This window comes from Bubalus kerabau, chromosome 15 (genome assembly GCF_029407905.1).
Source record: "Bubalus kerabau isolate K-KA32 ecotype Philippines breed swamp buffalo chromosome 15, PCC_UOA_SB_1v2, whole genome shotgun sequence".
Taxonomy (NCBI): Eukaryota; Metazoa; Chordata; class Mammalia; order Artiodactyla; family Bovidae; genus Bubalus; species Bubalus kerabau.
The window spans coordinates 81,510,664-81,531,206 of record NC_073638.1 but is presented as its reverse complement, the minus strand read 5'-3'; the positions used below and the strand labels follow the sequence as shown (position 1 = coordinate 81,531,206).

At 38.7% G+C, this 20,543-nt stretch overlaps 1 pseudogene; it reads left to right on the top strand.

The window, feature by feature from the left end:
* The first annotated feature begins 8,377 nt into the window (after positions 1–8,377).
* On the top strand, positions 8,378–19,405 carry LOC129627942 (olfactory receptor 5G3-like; annotated as a pseudogene).
* The last annotated feature ends 1,138 nt before the right edge of the window (positions 19,406–20,543 follow it).

The following is a 20,543-nucleotide window of genomic DNA, read 5'->3' as shown; positions in this document are numbered from 1 at the left end:
CCTTGACTAGATGGACCTTTGTTGGCAAAGTAATATCTTTGCTTTTCAATATGCCATCTAGGTATAGTCCCAACTGTGGAATATGCTGTCTCCAAACTGAAAGAAGCCTCCCTGGACACTCAAGTTCTTTCTTCATGAATTTTTCTTTGTAGGAGGTGTTCTAGCATGAGCACTAGACTTAACCCCTACATCTGTAAATATTTACCTAATGTGTCAAATTTCTGAATCTTAATGAGTTTTCTCTCATCCTTTGGAGAATGTATGTTGCCAATTGGGAAGAGCCTATTGTGACTCCACATTAGATCTGTTTCTTTTACTTTTACCTTGCTTCCCATTCCTTTTGTTTATTAAAAGGATACTGTTTATACCTAATGGCCTGGGCCTGGGAACCCTACCCCTCTGCCAGAAAATTAAACCAAAATGCCTTTGTTTGGGACCCTGTCCACCCGTGAATGGCTACAAGAAGGAAAAAATTAACACATCCCCTCCCTGAGTCTTGCCATTCCAGAGATATTTACAAGATTAATGGTCTTTTTACTTTGTTTCCTCACCTCTCCCTACCTCATCTCTTTTCTATAAAAGAAACTAGCATCCAGGCCACAATAAGATGGTTATTTTGAGACATCAGTCATGTTCTCGGTCAGCTGACTTTGTGAATAAAGTAGTAATCTTTGCTTCAACTCCTGGTCTCTCAGATTTACTGGCCTGTCATGTAGTGAGCAGAGCAAGATTGAACTGGGTACCACATGCGTTTTACCAAGACCTCCAATATTGGAGCACCTGTTTGTGTGACCTGCTGTATTAATGTGATGTTATCAGTGTAAAGGACATTAAGTGTTGTATCCACTAAGTGTAGTGGATGCGGAGTGGGGTCAGATATCTGCAGACTATATCAAGCAATGAAATAGGGTTAACACAGCCTTAAAGCAATATTGTAAATGAATATTTTTGTTCATCTTACATGAAAGTAAACTGTTTCTGATTATTTATTTTTTCTAATCAGAATGGAAAAGACTACATTCCTCAAATCATGACTGCATGCCGTGTACTGGAGCTCCATTAAAGTATCCTGTATTTGTGGAGCACTGTCAGAGGTACTAATGCTTATTGGAACTTGAAGCAGTCTACAGGCATCCTTTTTTTTTTTTTTAATTCATTAATAAAAAAAACAACTGAAGTATAGTTGATTTACAATGTTACGTTTGTTTCACGCCCTTACTTTCCTTGCATTATGGTAACCATAATGTCTCTAGTCTGTGAATCTATTTCTGGTTTTTAAATGCATTCATTTTTATCATTTTCATACATTCTCTTAAGATTCCACATATCAGTGATATCATATGATATTTGTCTTTCTTTGTCTTATTTACTTCACTTCATATGATAATCTGTAGGCCCATCTATGTTGCTGCAAATGGCAATATTTCATTCTTTTTACGGCCAAGTATTATCCCATAGTATATATAAATATCACATCTTGTTTATCCATTCATTGATGGACAAGTAATGTGCTTCCACGTCTTGGCTAGTGTAAATAGTGCTGCAGTGAATATTGAGGTACATGTATTTTTTGAATTATGTTTTTTTTTTTTCTTCTGGATATACGCCTAGAAGTGTTATTGCAGAATCTTATGTTAACTTTAATTTTAGCTTTTAAGGAACCATCATACTGTTTTATATAGTGGCTAAACAAATTTATATTCTCACCAACAGTAGAGTTCCTTTTTCTCCACATCACTTCCCGGATTTATTATTTGTAGGCTTTTTAATGACAGCTATTCTGACTGGCATGAGGTTATACCTCATTGTAGTTTTGATTTGCATTTCTTTTATAATTGCAATGCTGAGCGTTTTTCTACATGCCTGTTGGCTCTATGTATGTCCTTTTTGGAGAAATGTCTATTCAGGTCTTCTGCCCATTTTTTTTTTTTTTTTTTTTGAGGTGAGGGTTTCCTAGTGGCTCAGGAGGTAAAGTATCCACTTGCAATGCAGGAGATCTGGGTTCGATCCCTGGGTTGGGAATATCCCCTGGAGAAGGGAATGGCAACCCACTCCAGTTTTCTTGCATGGATAATTCCATGGACAGAGGAGCCTGGATAGCTATAATCTATGGAGTCTCAAAGAGTCAGACATGACTGAAGCAACTTAGCATGCATGCACATCCATTTTTTGATTGAGTTACTTGATTTTTTTTTTTTTTACATTAAACTGTATGAGACGTTTGTATATTTTGGAAATTAGTCAATCCCCTGTCAGTCACATCATTTGTAAATATTTTCTTCCATTCCATAAGCTGTCTTTTCATTTTATCATTTCCTTTACAAAATCTTTTAAGTTCAATTGGGTCCCATTTGTTTATTTTTGCTTTTATTTCTGTTACTCTAGGAGGCAGTTTGAAAAAAATATTGCTATAATTTATGTATTTATGTCATAGAGTGTTCTGCTTATGTTTTTCTCTAAGAGTTTTAGAATATCCAGTCTTACGTTTAGGTCTTTAGTTCATTTTGGGTTTATTTTTGTATTTGGTGCTTCGAATCTTCTAATTTCATCTTTTACATGTAGTTGTTCAGTTACAGGCATTCTTTTAGAGTCATCTGGTTTCTGGATGGTCTAGACTGCTGAATTAAATAGAGAAATAATGCGACTACCTCTGAAGCAGCCTTTATATCTTTGGTGAAGGCATTAATTTCTCGTTTCAAGTATCCTGGAATCCTATCATCTCCATTGACTCTAGGAAGTTTAGATCCACAACAGAACGTTCTACCACTGAGTTTCTCATGAAACTTGAGTCCTTTCCATTAGTGTCTTTAAAAAATTCCTTTAGTGGAAGACATGCCTTCTCAGGAAACAGTCACCCAATACCTTCTCTGCTCTTACATCCTTGAGTTGGAAATTACCTGGCCTAAATGTTATTTTCTCATCATTTATCATATTAGTGGAATCTCACAATTGTCAGCTTCATTGTGCAATGGTTACCACTGCTCTCAATAGTTCTCACATGTTAGAAAAAATTGCCAAAGCCAATGCACAGTTTTCAACTGTACTCTACCCCATTTCGATGCTGGTGAGTTTTAGTAATGCTGTGCTAGGGCATGCTGATGGTTATGACCACCTCATTCCACCAACAATAGACTCTCATTTCCATTTGTCTGTGAGTGGTCTGATTCCAGGATCCCATTCCAAGAATCTGCTGAATGAACTAGTCAAACAATTTACTAAGATAAGTTGTTAGAATTACAAAACCTAAACAAAATTTTCTACATATATTATAAACAAACAAAAACATTAGTGTTTAATGTGGTGAAAGCTTGGATTTTTAAAATAGTTAATCTGCCACTGCTTCATCTGAATAATTTCAATAATCTGAATTAACTCAATCTATTTACATATATGGTTCGGCGAATTTCTAACACAAAGACACGGAAAACACTTTCCAATAAAATTTGGAAACTGAATTTCAGAAAACTATCCTTCTGGAATGGCTTGCTCTAAGAAATTTTAGTCCTTATTTACCCCTTGAATTCAAGAAAGAACTCCAAGAAGAACAGATCACTTAAGACTTGAGCTCATATATGGTCCTGTAAAGACTGGCTACAGATTTAAAGATCAATTCAGTTAAGAACTCTAGACCTCACTATTCATCAGGGAAATGCAAATCAAAACCACAGTGAGACATCACCTCACATTTATCCAAATGGCTAATATGAAAAAGATGACAAATAACGAGTGCTAGCAAGGATGTGGATAAAAGGGAACCCTCGTGCACTGTTGGTGGCATTGTGGATTGGAAAACTAGTGTCGATTGTACTTTGGAAAACACTATGGAATTTTTTCAAATAATTAAAAGTAGAACTGTCATACGATCCAGGATTTTCACTTCTGGGTATTTACCTGAAGAAAACAAAAACTCTAATTTGAAAAGGTATTTATTGTAGCATTATTTACGGTAGCCAACATATGAAAGTAACCTACATGCCTTTCAACAGATGGATGAATAAAGAAGATGTGATATGTAAGTATGTATATATATACACACACATTATGAAATACTACTCAGTCATAAAAAATGAAGTGCCCATTTGTGACAACATGAATGGATTTAGAGGGTGTCATGTTAGGTGAAATACTGCATGATCTCACTTATACATGGGATCTAAAAAATAAAATGAACAAACAAACCAAAGCAATATAAAAACAGACTCAGAGATACAGAGAACAAATGGGTAAATGCCAGAAGGAAAGAGGCTGAAAGGAGTGGGCAAAATAAGTGAAGGGGATTGAGGTACACACCTCCAGTTATATAAAAGTCATGGTGATATGATACAGAGCATAAGGAATATGGTCAATAACAATGTAATAACTTTGTATAGGACCAGATGGTTACTAGACATATCTTCATGGTGATAATTTCATAATGTAGGCAGATAGCAACATAATATAACACACATCTGAAATTGAAAGTCACTCAGTCTTGCCTGAATCTTTGCGACCCCATGGACTATACAGTCTATAGCATTCTCCAGGCCAGAATACTGGAGTGGGTAGCCTATCCCTTCTCCGGGGGATCTTCCCAGCTCAGGGATCGAGCCCAGATCTCTCGCATTGCAGGTGAATTCTTTACCAGCTGAGCCACCAGGGAAGCCCAATACATCTGAAACAAGCGTAATATTGTAGGTCAGTCTATATTTCAATTTAAAAAAATCTTTAATTTCCTAATTAAAAAAAGAATAAATTTCAGAGGCGAGTTATTTTATTATAAAGGCAAGCAGTTAATGACCACCAATTTCTTATGTGCCAAGCCTGGTCTTCTCCTGGGAAGGTGACAGAATCCTGAAGAAGCACTGGTTGGTTTTTGCCGTCAAAACAAGGTTGGCCCTTCAGTAGTTTGAAGTTTCACACCGTAAGTTTCTCTAAGCATTTTATTAGCACTATTTTCAATTTTTATTTTATATTGGAGTATAGTTGATTAACAGGCTTTCTAGATGGCTCAGTGGTAAAGAATCTACCTGCCAAAGCAGGAAACACAGGACACATGGATTTGATCCCTGGGTCAGGAAGGGCCCCTGGAGGAGGAAATGTCAACCCACTCCAGTACTCTTGCCTGTAAAACCCATGGACAGAGGAGCCTGGCAGGCTACAGGCCATGGTGTCGCAGAGTCTTATAGAACTGAGTGACTGAACATGCACAATAGTTGATTAACAGTGTCATCTTAATGTCAGATGTACAACAAAGTGATTCATTTATACATGTACTTTCAAACTCCATACATTGGAGAAGGAAATGGCAACCCACAACAGTGTTCTTGCCTGGAGAATCCCAGGGATGGGGGAGCCTGGTGGACTGCTGTCTATGGGGTGGCACAGAGTCGGACATGACTGAAGTGACTTAGCAGTTCAAACTCTTAATTAGATTACTACAGAATACTGAGCAGAGTTTTCTGTGCTATATAGTAAGTCCTCTTTGATTATCTATTTTAAATATAGCAGTGTGTACATGTCAATCCAAAACTCCCAGTCCATCTGTCTCTCCACCCTTTAACCTTAGTATCCCTAGTATAAATTCATTTTCTAAGCCTGTGGGTCTGTTTCTGTTTTATAAATCAGTTCATTTGCATCATGCTTTTTAGATTCCACATATAAGCATTATCATATAAGTCTTTGTCTGACTTACTTCACTTAGTATGAGATTCTCCAAGTCGATGTTGTTGCAATTGGCATTATTTCATCCTTTTTAATAGCTTAGTAATATTCCATTGTATATATGTACCACATCTTCTTTATTCTTTCATTTGCTGACGGACATGTAGATTGTTTCTATGTCTTGGCTATCTTGGTTATTGTAAACAAAATTGCAATGAAAAAAAAAAAAAAGAATCCCCTCTTTGATTTTAAGCTTTCTATCAAAAATGTGAAAGCTCGTTACTTAACAGTGCAAAACTTGATGTCAAGGGACAAGATTACAAAATTTTAGACTTATTACAGTGAGAAAAATTGTTCTGTTATTATTTCTATCTTAATACTATAGCTTATATGGTTGGAAAAGACCATGTTTATTTCTAATGAATTGGCATGGAAGTTTCTAACAAAAAAAATCTATTAAATTCACTTTGAAAGTGTTAGTTGCCCAGTTGTGTCTGACTCTTTGTGAACCTGTTCTCCAGGCAAGAATACTGGAGTGGGTTCAGTTTATTTCAATTCAGTCGCTCAGTCATGTACGACTCTTTGCGACCCCATGAACTGCAGCTCACCAGGCCCCACGTCCATCACCAACTCCCAGAGTCCACCCAAACCCATGTCCATTGAGTTAGTGATGCCATCCAACCATCTCATTCTCTTTTGTTCCCTTCTCCTCTCTCCCTCAATCTTTCCCAGCATCAGGGTCTTTTCCAATGAGTCAGCTCTTTCCATCAAGTGACCAAAGTATTGGAGCTTCAGCTTCAACATCAATCCTTCCAATGAACACCCAGGACTGATCTCCTTTAGGATGGACTGGTTGGATCTCCTTGCAGACTCTCAAGAGTCTTCTCCAACACCACAGTTCAAAAGCATCAGTTCTTTGGCGCTCAGCTTCCTTTATAGTCCAACTCTCACATCCATACATGACTACTGGAAAAACCATAGCCTTGACTAGATGGACCTTTGTTGGCAAAGCAATGTCTCTGCTTTTGAATATGCTATCTAGGTTGGTCATAACTTTCCTTCCAAGGAGCAAGCGTCTTTTAATTTCATGGCTGCAAGCACCATCTGCAGAGATTTTGGAGCCCAGAAAAAGTCAGCCACTGTTTCTACTGTTTCCCCATCTATTTGCCATGAAGTAATGGGACTGGATGCCATGACCTTAGTTTTCTGAATGTTGAGCTTTAAGCCAACTTCTTCACTCTCCTCTTTCACTTTCATCAAGAGGCTCTTTAGTTCTTCTTCACTTTCTGCCGTAAGGGTGGTGTCATCTGCATATCTGAGGTTATTGATATTTCTCCCATTGGGTATCCATTCCCTTCCCTTCTCTTTCAAGCCCAGGGGTGAAATCCGAGCTTCCTGCATTGCAGGCAGATGCTTTACTGTCTAAGCCAACAGAGAATCTTACTTTCGTGTAGTAAAACTAAAAGACTGCATTTCTCTCATAGTCTTTTTTTTCTTTTTTTTTTGGTAAGTCTAGCCAAGATGGAATTCTTAAGTAATCAAAGACCTAATCAAAACAATGTGGCGTTCAGGAAATTATTTTTATAAAACATAGAATCTTTTTTTCTAGGCATTAATGAGTGCTTATGTGGCATGTAATCTTGTAAGTGCTTTGCATGTAATAATTCATCTAATTCTTCCAGTGTGAGCAAGCTATCCATCATCCCCATTTTATAGTTAAGGATACTGAGGAACAGATAGTTAAAAACAAATAGAAAATAGAAAAAAAAAAAAAAAGCAAAACCCCACTAGCTCAAAGGGACAAGCCATGGAGCTGTGATTTGAACCTAGGCTTCAGGATCCAGGCAGAGCACTACTCATCTCTGTCGGTGCTCAGTTTTTTAGCTCATCACTCTCTATGGATGCAAATGCTGCTGCTGCTGCTGCTAAGTCGCGTCAGTTGTGTCCGACTCTGTGCGACCCCATAGACGGCAGCCCACCAGGCTCCGCCGTCCCTGAGATTCTCCAGGCAAGAGTACTGGAGTGGGGTGCCATTGCCTTCTCCTTGGATGCAAATGAGGTCCTGTTTTTTTCAAAGAGTATCTAAAGGGGGAAAAACATTTTTTTTCCCCCTCAGGAATCTTCTATTTGAGAAAAGACATTATTTTGGAAATAACCTTGGCACAAAGTCCAATGATAGTGCTTTAATTTTGTCCCTCAGGTGTACACTCTTGAGGCTTAGTTCTTCAGAGACCTGGCTTTAGAGCAGTTAAAACTATAGGGACATGCATCCTTTAATTGCGCTGCACGTGAGTCGGTGTTCAGGACAAGGTGCCTCTCTTGATCCGCAGACTCATCAGCATCCAGACTTATTTTTCTTACCAAGTGTTGAGGGCATCGTGCTTGTTGTAGAAGCTGTCTGCCAAGCTGGGAATTAAATCTTCCACACTGACTTTCTGATGGAAACCAGAAATCCCTGGGTTTTGCTATTCCTCTTGAAGCAGTGAATGGAAAAACAATTCTTTTAATGAAGTGAGTATTCCATAGTTTGGGAATAAAAAGAAAATTTGAAATATAGTGGAAAGACTTTGGATGAACTTGGAGATTTAGGAAATATAAAACTCACCTTCCAAGTACTCCAAAGAGAGTGCTCTTTGGTGTTTAGTCCAGCTTTTCAGAGCACTAAGCAACTAATCTTCTGACTTTTTAAACTGAATTTGTTCTTTTTTTTTTTTTTAAACATTATAGAGATAGCATAATGTCCAAGAAGAATTCTAAGGTCATAGATGCCAGAAATGGAAAGTGCATAGAGATCATTCTCCTTGTTTGCAGAAGTGGATATGTGTCCTGTTCAGGTTCACATGCTGGTTAGTGGCAGGTGTGGCATCCTACCCTCATGACACACACTTGCCTGCAATGCCCATAACATCCACAACCACTGCTTGAAAGCTATGCTTTGAGAAATGTTTCAGATGAGAAATTTCACCAACCACTTCGGCTCACAGTGACCCTTCCTTCTTCTGAAACCCTAGGGCATGTTTCATCTTGGATCTGTCTGAAATGTAAGTTTTCTTTTTCTTTCTAAGTCCTGTCTCCCCAACCAAGTTTAAATTCCTAAAAATAATAACTGACATTATTAGTTGACATTTAATAGGCAATTGCCTTGTGAAATGAATCCTATAGATAATTTCTTAAATTATAAAAATAAAATAGAGATGTAGACTTTTTTGAACTATTGTTTTATACCATACCATTTCATGTTCCACATCCTAATTATTGTATCTTCAAAATGTGGTATGTTTTGTTTTACTTTTAGAGGGAAGTGAGTTGATTATACACATGATTTGAAACTAGAATCTTTGCTATGGATACTGATACACCTTGGGCTTCTTACTGTAATTATAACAGCTTGGTATCGTCTTCCTCAATTGATGAGTCAGAAAAATAATATTTATCTTAAAATGCTGTCAGGGTTTCCCAGGTGGTACTAGTGGTAAAGAATCTCCTGCCAAAGCAGAATAATAGGCAATGCAGTTTTGATCCCTGGTTTGGGAAGATCCCTTGGAGGAGGAAGTGGCAATCCACTCTAGTATTCTTGCCTGGAGAATCTGATGGACAGAGGAGCTTGGTGAGCTACAGTCCATGGAGTTGCAAAGAGTTAGATGTGACTGAAATGACTTAGCATGCACGCATGCAAAAATTGTGTCTAAATAAAAATTTTAAACATTTGACATTATACACATTTTCCTAATAACAGAGATATTACCTGTTAAAATCTACATCTTAAATGTTTTTAAATATTATAAAATTTTGGAAATAATCTTATTATTCTGGTTAACAGAATATATTTATACATTTATAAAATTAAAATTATAAAATTTAATTATAATATAAATTTATAAATTTAGAATATAATATAATAATATAATATATAATATAATAATAAATTTATAAATTTATAATATAAAATTATAAAAAAGAAATCTAGAGATTAAGTCAGATGAGCTTAATGCAGGTGTTTTTTTTAATATAGTTTCCATAAAAAGTTGTTATGTGTTTTTTGACAGATTAGTTAATCTTGAAAGAAGGGCATCTAAGTCTCTCCTAGGCATTATATTCCAGTATTCAAATTATATGGTTGGTGAAATTTTCTTCAGGCTAACCCCGATTTTAAATCCTTTTGCTTTTTGTGCCACTCCTATCTTCAGAATTGTCAAAGAGTAAACGAATCCAGTCTCTATTTTCAAGAAAACCCTACATAAACATAAATATAATTGTCATGTGTTACAACATAATGTTCTTCATGCTAAACAACACTCTGGCAGTTGTATACATTTACCTTTAGAATACTTTCTTTTCATAAGGGAATAGATTAATGTACACAGATATGAATGTTGTCTTCATAATATCTGAATGACACTATTCATTCCATCAGTAGAGGAACTGAAAGTGTTTTATATCTGTTCTACTTAGCTTATCCCAGTGTCTGTTATCAAGATCTAAATTTTCTTTTGTGTCTTACAATATCACTGGTAACTGTATTCTTAGGGGGTGTTCTTTTCTATCATGCAATAAAGATGAAATACAAAGATTGAATCTCATATCGAATACAATTTTAGAACCCATGGGAGTTTTTGATATTGCAGTTAGACTCTTGAAGGCAGAGAATGCTGAACCCGAAAAGATCAACTATAAACTTGCCCAAGTTTACAGGGTCTGTGCACAAGTGACAGGGTCTAGTCCCTAGAAATATTGCCAACCAGTCTAACGCTATTTCTGTAACTGCCACCTATCTAGATTAGAATAAAAAAACTATAATTAGTTTAAAAGACTATTTTATATGTGCTTATGGATTAAAAAAAAGCCATGTGTTTTTCATTTCTTACATAGGTTACAAATGACCAGTGGAAGATCAGAATCAGACAGCAGTGACTGAATTTCTTTTCTCGGGGCTTACAGATCATCTCTATCAGCAGATTGTTCTCTTTTTCATTCTTCTTTTTGTCTATCTTGTCACAGTAGGGGGTAACTTGGGGATAATCACTCTCATAGGGATTGATCCCAGGCTCCACACTCTTATGTACTTTTTTCTTAGCTACTTGTCCTTTGTAGACTTGTGTTCCTCTTCTTCCGTTGCCCCCAAGATGCTGTGTAATATCTTTGAGGACAGAAAGGGCATCTCTTTCATGGGTTGTGCTGCACAGATGTGGTTCCTTGTTTTTTTTTTTTTTTTTGTGGCAACTGAATGTTTCCTGCTGGCTTCCATGGCCTATGATCGGTATACGGCCATCTGTAAGCCCTTGTTGTACACACTCATTATGTCCCAGAGGGCCTGGGTGTAGCTGGTTATAGGCCCTTATCCTGTGGCTCTTATAAGCTCTATGATCCATACCACACTGATGTTTTGCTTACCCTTCTGTGGTCCAAATGTTATCAATCACTTTTTCTGTGACATTTCACTACTGCTTTCCCTAGCATGCACAGACACCTCAGTGATTAAATGTACCCTTTTCACCTTGGTTGGAGCAATAGGCGTACTCAGTGGCCTGATCATCATGATCTCCTATGTTTGCATCCTCGTGGCCATCCTGAGGATCCAGACTGCCGATGGGAGGAGGAAAGCTTTCTCTACTTGTTCTTTTCACCTGGGAGTTGTTTCCATCCTATATGGGACTCTGTTCTTCATTTATGTTCAACCTAGCTCAAGTTCCTCCTTAGATATCAGTTAAGTGATTTCCCTCTTTTACACGGTATTAACTCCCATGTTGAACCCTCTTATCTACAGCTTGAGGAACAAAGAGGTGAAGAATCCATTCAGTAGAAAGTTTGAAAGGAAAACTATTTTTAAAGGTGAATAAAATAGAATTCTAATTGTGCTCCTTCAAAGATGTTGATTTGATTATGTGTGGTAAAAAGAATACTGGACTGAGAAATAGACTCTTTTTAATCCCTAGGTCTGACAGTTGTATATACTGAAACTACTGTTTATATTGTTTTTTCTTCAGTCTTCTCCTTTGGAAAATAATAGGGAATACAAAATATTATATATATATATATATATATATATATATATATATATATATATGGTAAAAATGTAACATAATCCAGAAGAACATTAATGCATTCTTTCGTCCTCCCATCGGCAGTCTGGATCCTCAGGATGGCCACCAGGATGCAAACATAGGAGATCATGATAATCAGGCCACTGAGTACGCTTATTGCTCCAGCCAAGGTGAAAAGTGTACATTTAATCACTGAGGTGTCTGTGCACGCTAGGGAAAGCAGTGGTGAAATGTCACAGAAAAAGTGATTGATAACATTCTAATCTTTGATTAGATTGTGATTGATTAAAAAGTGATTGATAACATTCTAATCTTTGATTAGATTGTGATTAATTGATTAAAAAGTGATTGATAACATTCTAATCTTCCCCAGAAAATCAAATGGTATAAGGGAAAGTTCACCAGAGTTAATTAATAAAGGTTTCATGGACCTTGGTAAAAGCTGAGCAATGGAAAGTGAGTCAACAATTGTTGAACATGTGAAAATGCAAATATGAAATTTGAATGGTATACAAAATATTATCTTAAGTTTATCCAGATATGAAACTACCATCACTAATTGTCAGTCTTGTAAAAATTTCCAATATCATTTTACTAACCCTGGAAATTATCATAGTAAGTGTAGACAGTCAAAGAGGGAAAGACAAATACCATAGGATATCACTTATATGCACAATGTAAAAAAAAAATGATACAAATAAACTTAATTACAAAACAAAAACATGATCACAGTTTTAGAAAACAAACTTATGGTTATCAAAGGGGAAAGGTGGGTGGGGGAAGGAATAATTTGGGAGTTTGGAATTGACCTATACACACTACTATATTTAAAATATATTTAAAAAGGATTACCAATAAAGACCTATGTATAGCAGAGGGAACTCTGCTCAATATTCTGTAATAGCCTAAATGGGAAAAGAATTTGAAAAGGAATAGATATACGTATGTGTATAACTGAATCACTTTGTAGCACATCTGAAATTAGCACATTGTTAATCAAACATACTCCAATATAAAACAAATATTACAAGAATTGTTAAAACGTGGACTAAGGTATGACAAGGGGAAACATACATTCTTCCTGTTTTTATCTAGAAAGATCAACAGCTTCTTTTCCATCAAATTTTACCTTAAAATTCATCTGTTCTGTGTATTTGTTATATAGCATATCACAAATCACATTACCTTTTGAGATTTCCATTTCTTAATATGACACCTGAAGTAGTTCAGGTCTGTTTAATTTTTACTTAAATATTTATGATGCAACATATTTTGAAAGGGGATTGAGAGAAGAATGATAGGAAACAAATGATAATTATAAGTTTTCTCAATGTCTCTGTGTTCCTTCCCCAAGTATATGCAAATATATTCAAAACCAACTGTCCTCTCTAGCTCTAGCTGTTGCTGTTTCTGAAATCCTAATGTATCGTCTGTCTAGAATACTTTTTGTATCATATTTACATGGATAACTACTTTTTAAAAATACTGGCTAATGTGGCTTTCATTCTGAGAATAACCCTAACATTTCAATCTCATTTGAGCCAGTCTGTATTTTTCCCTTACAGCATCATATTCTTTTCCTTCAGACTTTATAAGTGTAACATGTTGCTTGTTAAGATCATTTTTATTTTCCTTTGCTTTTATTAGTGAGAAATGTTTGTAGCTGATTCTTCATGTTAGGAAGTGACAGAAATTCAGTTGGAGCTGCATTTTTGTTCACGCTATAAGTCTGTAAGTGGTTCTCCTTATTTTGTAAAAAAAAGGCTGAGTCTCAATATCAGTAGCAGGAAAATTAAATGTCAATTATGGCATCCACACACTTATTCACCTGATTGGCAGTGCTAGTGCCTGGGAGGAGGTAAGTAATTTTCATAAGGTATAGTTTCTCAGAAGAGTTCCGATGTAATCCCTACTTTTGTTTCTCTGTAGGTGATATTTTTTTTGCCCCTGGCTTCTTTCCAGATTTTTTTCTTTACTATTGATTTTCAAAGTTTGAAAATTTTATAAGTATAGTTATCATTCATTTTTGGCATTTATCCCACTTCTGTTCTCTGAGTTCCCTGGATCTGTGGTTTGGCGTCTGACATTAGTGGGGAAATTCTTAGTCATTTTGTTTGAAATACTTCTCCAGATATTACCATTGTGCATGTGTTACACCTTTTGAGTTATCCCACAGTCCTTAGACATTCTGTGTTTTTTTTTTTTTTTTTTTTTTTCTCTTGATAGCCAGACATAATGCACTGAGTAAAAGGAATTGCTGTAAATAGGTCTCTGCTACTGTGGTGTGAGGTGTGTGGGGAAAGAAGTATTCTATGTCCTATGATTAGGTCTCAGTCTTTTAGTGAACTGATGTATCTGAATTGTAAACTTCACAATTGTTTCACAGGGTCTCCTCACGCCCATAAGTTGGCCTAAGAAGGTTAGAGTGAGCTGGAGTTGGGTATTTCCCTTCTCCCACGTGGAAGTTCAGAGGAAGCTGAAGTGGGCCCTCTCCCTTCCCATAGGTCAGTTAAACTCTAATAATACCCTGTCAAGTTAGGCTTTGATTAACTAGTTTCTCCTAGAAGTACCAAGTACTGTGGTGTATTTGAAAATAAGTTTTGGACCCCTAACAGCTTCCCAGGTGGTGCTAGTAATAAAGAACCTGCCTATCAGTGCAGGAGACCCAAGAGATGCATGTTTGATCCTGGATTGGGAACATCCCCTGGAGAGGGCGTGGCTACTCACTCCATTATTCTTGAATGGTGAACCCCACGGACAGAGGAACCTGGTGGATTACAAGTCCATAGGGTTGCAAAGAGTCAGACATGACTGAAGCAACTTAGTATGAGTACATTATATACTTAAAAGTATATTGGCAAGTGGTCTCTGGGAGCCCATTCCTCAACTGGGGATTTCCCCTGTTGTTGTTCAGTTGCTCAGTCATGTCCGACACTTTGTGAACCCATGGACTGAAGCACTCAGGCTTCCTTATCCTTCACCATCTCCTGGAGCTTGCTTAAACTCATGTCCATCCATTCCATGATGCCATTTAACCATCTCATCCTCCGTCGTCCCCTTCTCCTCCTGCTTTCAGTCTTTCCCAGGATCAGCGTCTTCTCCATTGAGTCAGCTCTTCACATCAGGCGGCCAAAGTATTGGAGTTTCAGCTTCAGTCCTTCCAATGACTATTCAGGACTGATTTCCTTTAGGATTGACTGGTTTGATCTCCTTGCAGTCCAAGGGACTCTCAAGAGTCTTCTCTGACACCACAGTTCAAAAGTGTCAGTTCTTTGGTGCTCAGCCTCTATGATCCAACTCTCACATCTATACATGACTACTGGATGGACTTTCCCTAGTCGGTCTAAATAAACCTAAAGCAAGATATTCCAAAGTGTTGTGTATAGTTAGTGTTATATATTTGATTTTCCCTCATTTATGTTCCATCTCCCAAAGCAATCTGTATCAACTTTCAGAAATAGTTTTTTAACTTTGAGTTTTTATCTCAGCATTCAGTGCTTCATTTTCAGTAGAAATCTGCTTCACTTTTAAAAGATGGTCCCAAAATGAGAGTATTTTTTTTCTTTAGAGATCTTCTTTTGAGAAAAAAAGTCCTATTGTGAGGTAATGTTGGGTCAAACTCTGTATCTGTTTTACTTTAATTTCTCTTCTATGGATATAGACCCTTGAGGTTCAGGTTTCTTTGGGGAACAAGTGCAATTGACTCAAAACTTTCAAGGAAAATAGGTGCATCATACTGTGCAGTATGGGAGCCAGAAAAGGGCAAGGAATTATTTTGCATGTGTTAGGAGAACCCAGGTGAATCAGGACAGAGGCCACCCATCTTGAAGGGAACACAGTAAGAATTGATGATGCTTAAAGAACAGTGTACTAGAGATAATTATGCTTGCCTAAGGCTAGAAGTCCACACATTTTGGTATCATTCTGAAGTAATTAAAATAGATGAATAAAAGACTTTACCAAAGAGGTGAGCTTGCTGATAAGCCAGATTCATAAAATGATATGATAAGTACTTGGCCAAAATTAGTTTTAAAAGCCCTCCAAACAGAACAGCTTAACTTAGATATTCTCTTGTGTGCTTCACACTAAACAAGTGATTCTTAAACATGGATAGCAGGTTAATTTGGCCTATTTGAGTTGTTAAAATATTCATAAATCTCTCCATTTTAATGAAGATCTAGGGATGTAACTTGACTGGTATTCCATTACTGGTGTGTTTTGACAAACGCTTTGTCAAAACTGATTATTTAAAAACTGTATTTCATTATTTTTCCTATATTATATTCACTAATTTGTAAGCAAATAAAAATACAATCTGAAATGGCTCATGCTTCTGTTGGAAGCTTAGACTTCTGTAAGAACTATCATGAAATGACAGTCACCATTTGACTAAAGCAAACACAATCCCCACGGATCTTCCACAGATAATTTATGGCAGAGATAAAATATGCAACTGCAAATACTTTGGCCTACCATGATTACTCTATAAAGGGAATTCGATTTTATATTTAATATTGTTCAATGTCATAAGACAATGACATTTCAGTGCCCTTGTTTACACAGGTGATTCACTGGGAAGCTCACATGTAGGGAAATGTGGGTGATTATGCTTGTGCTTAAATATTTAATGTGTGTATGTATCATCTGTGGATCTTGTTAAAATGTAGGTTCGGTTAAGCTGGAGCACAGCTTGAGATTCTGCATTTCTGATACGCTTCCAAGTGATGCAGGTGCAGCTGACTCCCACACTGAGTACTGAGGCTTCCAGGGCTCAGATGACCTTCCCAGTGTCCTCTGCCTTGACTTTCTGTTGGTCATTTGAAATAATCCATTCCTCTTTTCCCTTTCCTCTTGGATGAGTCAAAAACACTGATTAGGGATTTATCCATGTTAATAGGCTCTGTATCTATTACATCTTGAATTATGTTCAGATGGAATTGAGAAAATAAAATAATTCTGTTACTTTGAATTAGAATAACGTACTTAATAAGATGACAGAAGCTCAAGTTCTGCTGATAATTTCTCAACTTCTTTTCCTCATTGGTTCTGAAATATTGCTGTTAAATTGCCATCCAATCACTGCCTGTCTGGGTCCCCTAAAATGTTGTGGATCTTTGTACCTCCAAAAGCAACTACTCTTGGAATTTTCTAATTGTTGAAAATATCCTTACCTTCTTAGCTTAAGTAAATGACCTTATGGCTGAAATCCTCAAGGATACCATCTGTCTTTGGGGGTGGCTCAATGAAAAAAGTGAAACCATTGTTGTTCACAACAGCCCTTTGTCATAACATCTCTTTCAGTATTTGAAGACAAGATGGCATGTTTTCGAATCTTGTCTCCAGCCTAAAGCTCCTATTTCCAGTAAGATCACAGCAACACCTAAGATTGTGTCACTGACTTTATTGTTGTTTGTACTTTTGTTGGTACTCTTGCTCTCTCCATATTTCTTTGTTGAGAATCAGACATATGTATTGTCTTCATAACTGCACAAAGATACTGTCCAGGGATGATGTGTGATCGGTGAAAGCATGGTTGGAATTATAATGCTAATTTTCTCTACTTCTAATTTATTTATTCAAGTATCTAGCACATCTCCCACGCCCTCCAGGTACTCTGATAAGCACTGAGGAAGCTCACATTGTTTTATGTTGGGAAATAATATTATGATCTGAAATTCTTTAATAAAGGTATGTTATGATGCCATGGAATCACAGTGAATCAGAAACAAATGGTGACCTCAGATTTACGAAAAACCTACTAGATGAAAGAATAAAAGGAGCAGTGAGTTTTAGTGAGCACTTAATATATAGGAGGCATTTTGCATGTTTTATTTAATCCACTTTTTCAAAAATAGCTCTCTGAGCTAAGTATACTTTATTACTTTTTAACATATATTAATAATACAAAGCTATATATGTATATATAAATGTTAGGTAGGTAGAATAGGGAAAAAGAGTCCAAAATGGCAGTGGCTAAAAGACAAGGAAGGTCAAAGGAAGGTCCGAGGACCAGAGTGAAGACTCCAGGCAGAACAAACAGCACTCCTGGCTAAGCCCAATTTGCATAGGGCAGGCCCAGGTGGAGGAAAAAACATATAAAAGGAGGAGCCAAAGCACTTTCTCTTGGATTCTCTCTCCTGCGTGCATGCGCTCTTTTCTCTCTCTCTCTCTCTCTCTCACTCTCCTGCTATCTTCTAAATAAAATAGAGCTGTAACACTGATTTGCCTAAGAGCTGTAGCACGGTTGGTCCAAGACCCAAGACCTGTGACACGCCGAGGGCTTTAATGTCCATCACTCCAAATCTTTGTTGTGATAAGACAAAGAACCGAGGAACATACACTCGCGTGACATCTATGGTGCCGTGACTCGGATATAACCTGGCTGAAACAATCTCTGCGTGGAAGAGGCCAAGCACAACAGGAGCCCAACTCAGCGAAGCTCCTGTGCTACAAGTGGAAGGCGAAGAAACCCAGCACAAGGGAAGGCCCATCGTGCTGGAAAACAGGACAGCAAAAAACGAACTCAGCAGAAAGCTCACGCAGCCCAGTCAGATTCCAGAAGACCTCCAGTTAAGGTAAGAGGTCCTCGATCCTATGGCTAGAGGGACCTTTACAATCTCTCGTTTCTTGTTTCCTCAAACCTCCCGTGAACAGGCAGGCGGCAGGGGCACAATTGAGGGACTCTGGAGAGGCTACTCCTCAGCATGTCCCAAAGGCGCTATCTGCTGAGCCCCAGTAGCTGTTACACAAGTCGGTGGGGGTTCTTCTGTCCTTTTTCTTCTCTGTGCCAAGGATCAGACCAATGAAACTGTGAGCACCAGCCAGATATTTAGCAAATTTTCCGGCGGGCTATGAAGGGGATTCCTTGGCACGTTTTTCCCACTGCTTTTTCCTCCTGTCCTTCAGCTCTCTCCCAGGACTCAAGCCCGGCCAAAACTAATGAAACTCAGGCTCTGATGTCTCATTGCAAAAATTCATTGAGAGACAAAGTGATACGAGGTAGATTTGTAAGGATCCAGAGAGAAGCCACCCTTCAGGGTGTGAACCATTGCCAAGGGCAAGGGCTGCGGCCACGGTATTAGGCCTGGCTAAGTTTTGTGAGGGGATGGAATTCATATGCTAATGAGTGAGAGGATCATCCCAGCCATTGGGGAACCACCCACTCCTCCCTCTTTTGACCTTGTGCCTTGGAGCTGTCCTGCCACCTCTGGGTGGGTCTGTTGGCTTATAGATTGGGGATTAAGGTTTACTTGAATTTGACTTGTCATCTTGGACCCAATTGATCTTAATTGGTTTACATTATACCCTTGTGCTATGTCATTCTTTCAAAGGTTGTGCTCTGCCCCCTTCCCTCCTGTTTCATGCTTTTTTTCCTGAGCCCCATCCAGACCCACAAGACTACCTCTACAATCTTCTAGAGAGACAACCAGAAAATAGCTGGCCTTGGGAGGGAAATACTCTATAATATCTGACCCCCTAATCCTACCCAATACTGGTCACACTGGAGATCTTGGGGACGCCCAAACTCCAGCCCGGGGGGCCCCAGGAGGTCATCACGCCTTGACCTGCCTAAGGATCAGTCTTCGAAAGGTTGTCACGCCTCAACCTGCTCGGGGATCCTTTAGTCCCAGGGGTCCCAACAGGTCATAATGCCTCGACCTGCCCAGGGACCCAATCCTCGGGAGGCCATCACGCCTCAACCTGCCCGGGGATTCAATCTCTAGGAGGCTGTCATGCCTCAGCCTGCCTGGGGATCTGCACCCTGACCCGGGGATGCCTGGCTCTCAGGTTGCAACAGTTCTGGATAGGATGAACTTACATCATATGTATTCCTGTCAAATCTCTTAATTCTACCCAGCACTGGTCACACTGGAGATCTTGGGGACACCCAAACTCCAGTCCCGGGGGTCCCAGGAGGTCATCACGCCTTGACCTGCCTAGGGATCGGTCTTCGAAAGGTTGTCACGCCTCAACCTGTTTGGGGATCCTCTAGTCCCAGGGGTCCCAGGAGGTCGTCACGCCTCGACCTGCCCAGTTCTGGGTAGGATGAACTTACATCATATCTATTCCCATCCACGGTAGGCAAACTAGCAATGAGTTACAAACCTCTTAATTCTACCCAGCACTGGTCACACTGGAGATCTTGGGGACGCTCAAACTCCAGTCCCAGGGGTCCTAGGAGGTCATCACACCTTGACCTGCCTAGGGATCGGTCTTTGAGAGGTTGTCACGCCTCAACCTGCTCGGGGATCCTCTAGTCCCAGGGATCCCAGGAGGTCGTCAAGCCTCGACCTGCCCAGGGACCCAATTCTCGGGAGGCTGTCATGCCTCGACCTGCCCGGGGATTCGATCTCTAGGAGGCTGTCACGACTCAGCCTGCCTGGGGATCTGCACCCTGACCCAGGGATGCCTGGCTCTCAGGTTGCAACAGTTCTGGGTAGGATAAGCTTCAGAAAGATTCACCCTTAAGGAAATCTAAAGAGGTCTTTTTCTTTTCTCCCTGTCATGACTGTCTTTCAGATGGGAAATAACCAATCCACTTCCCGGCAGACGCCCTTGAAGTGTATCCTTGATAACTGGAAGCTGTTTGACCCTCTAGCTCTAAGGAGAAGTCGTTTGAAATTCTTTTGTGCCACTGCGTGGCCACAGTATCCACTGGGGGATGAGGAACACTGGCCTGAGGATGGAACTTTAAATTACAATACCATCCTGCAATTAGAATTATTCTGCAAAAGATGAGGGAAATGGACAGAGATCCCCTATGTCCAAATTTTCTTCCGACTTAGAGATATGAAGGAACTCTGTCTTAAGTATGGGATTGTAGTACGCCCTAAAAGTGAGCCCACTAGGCAAATGGTGTTA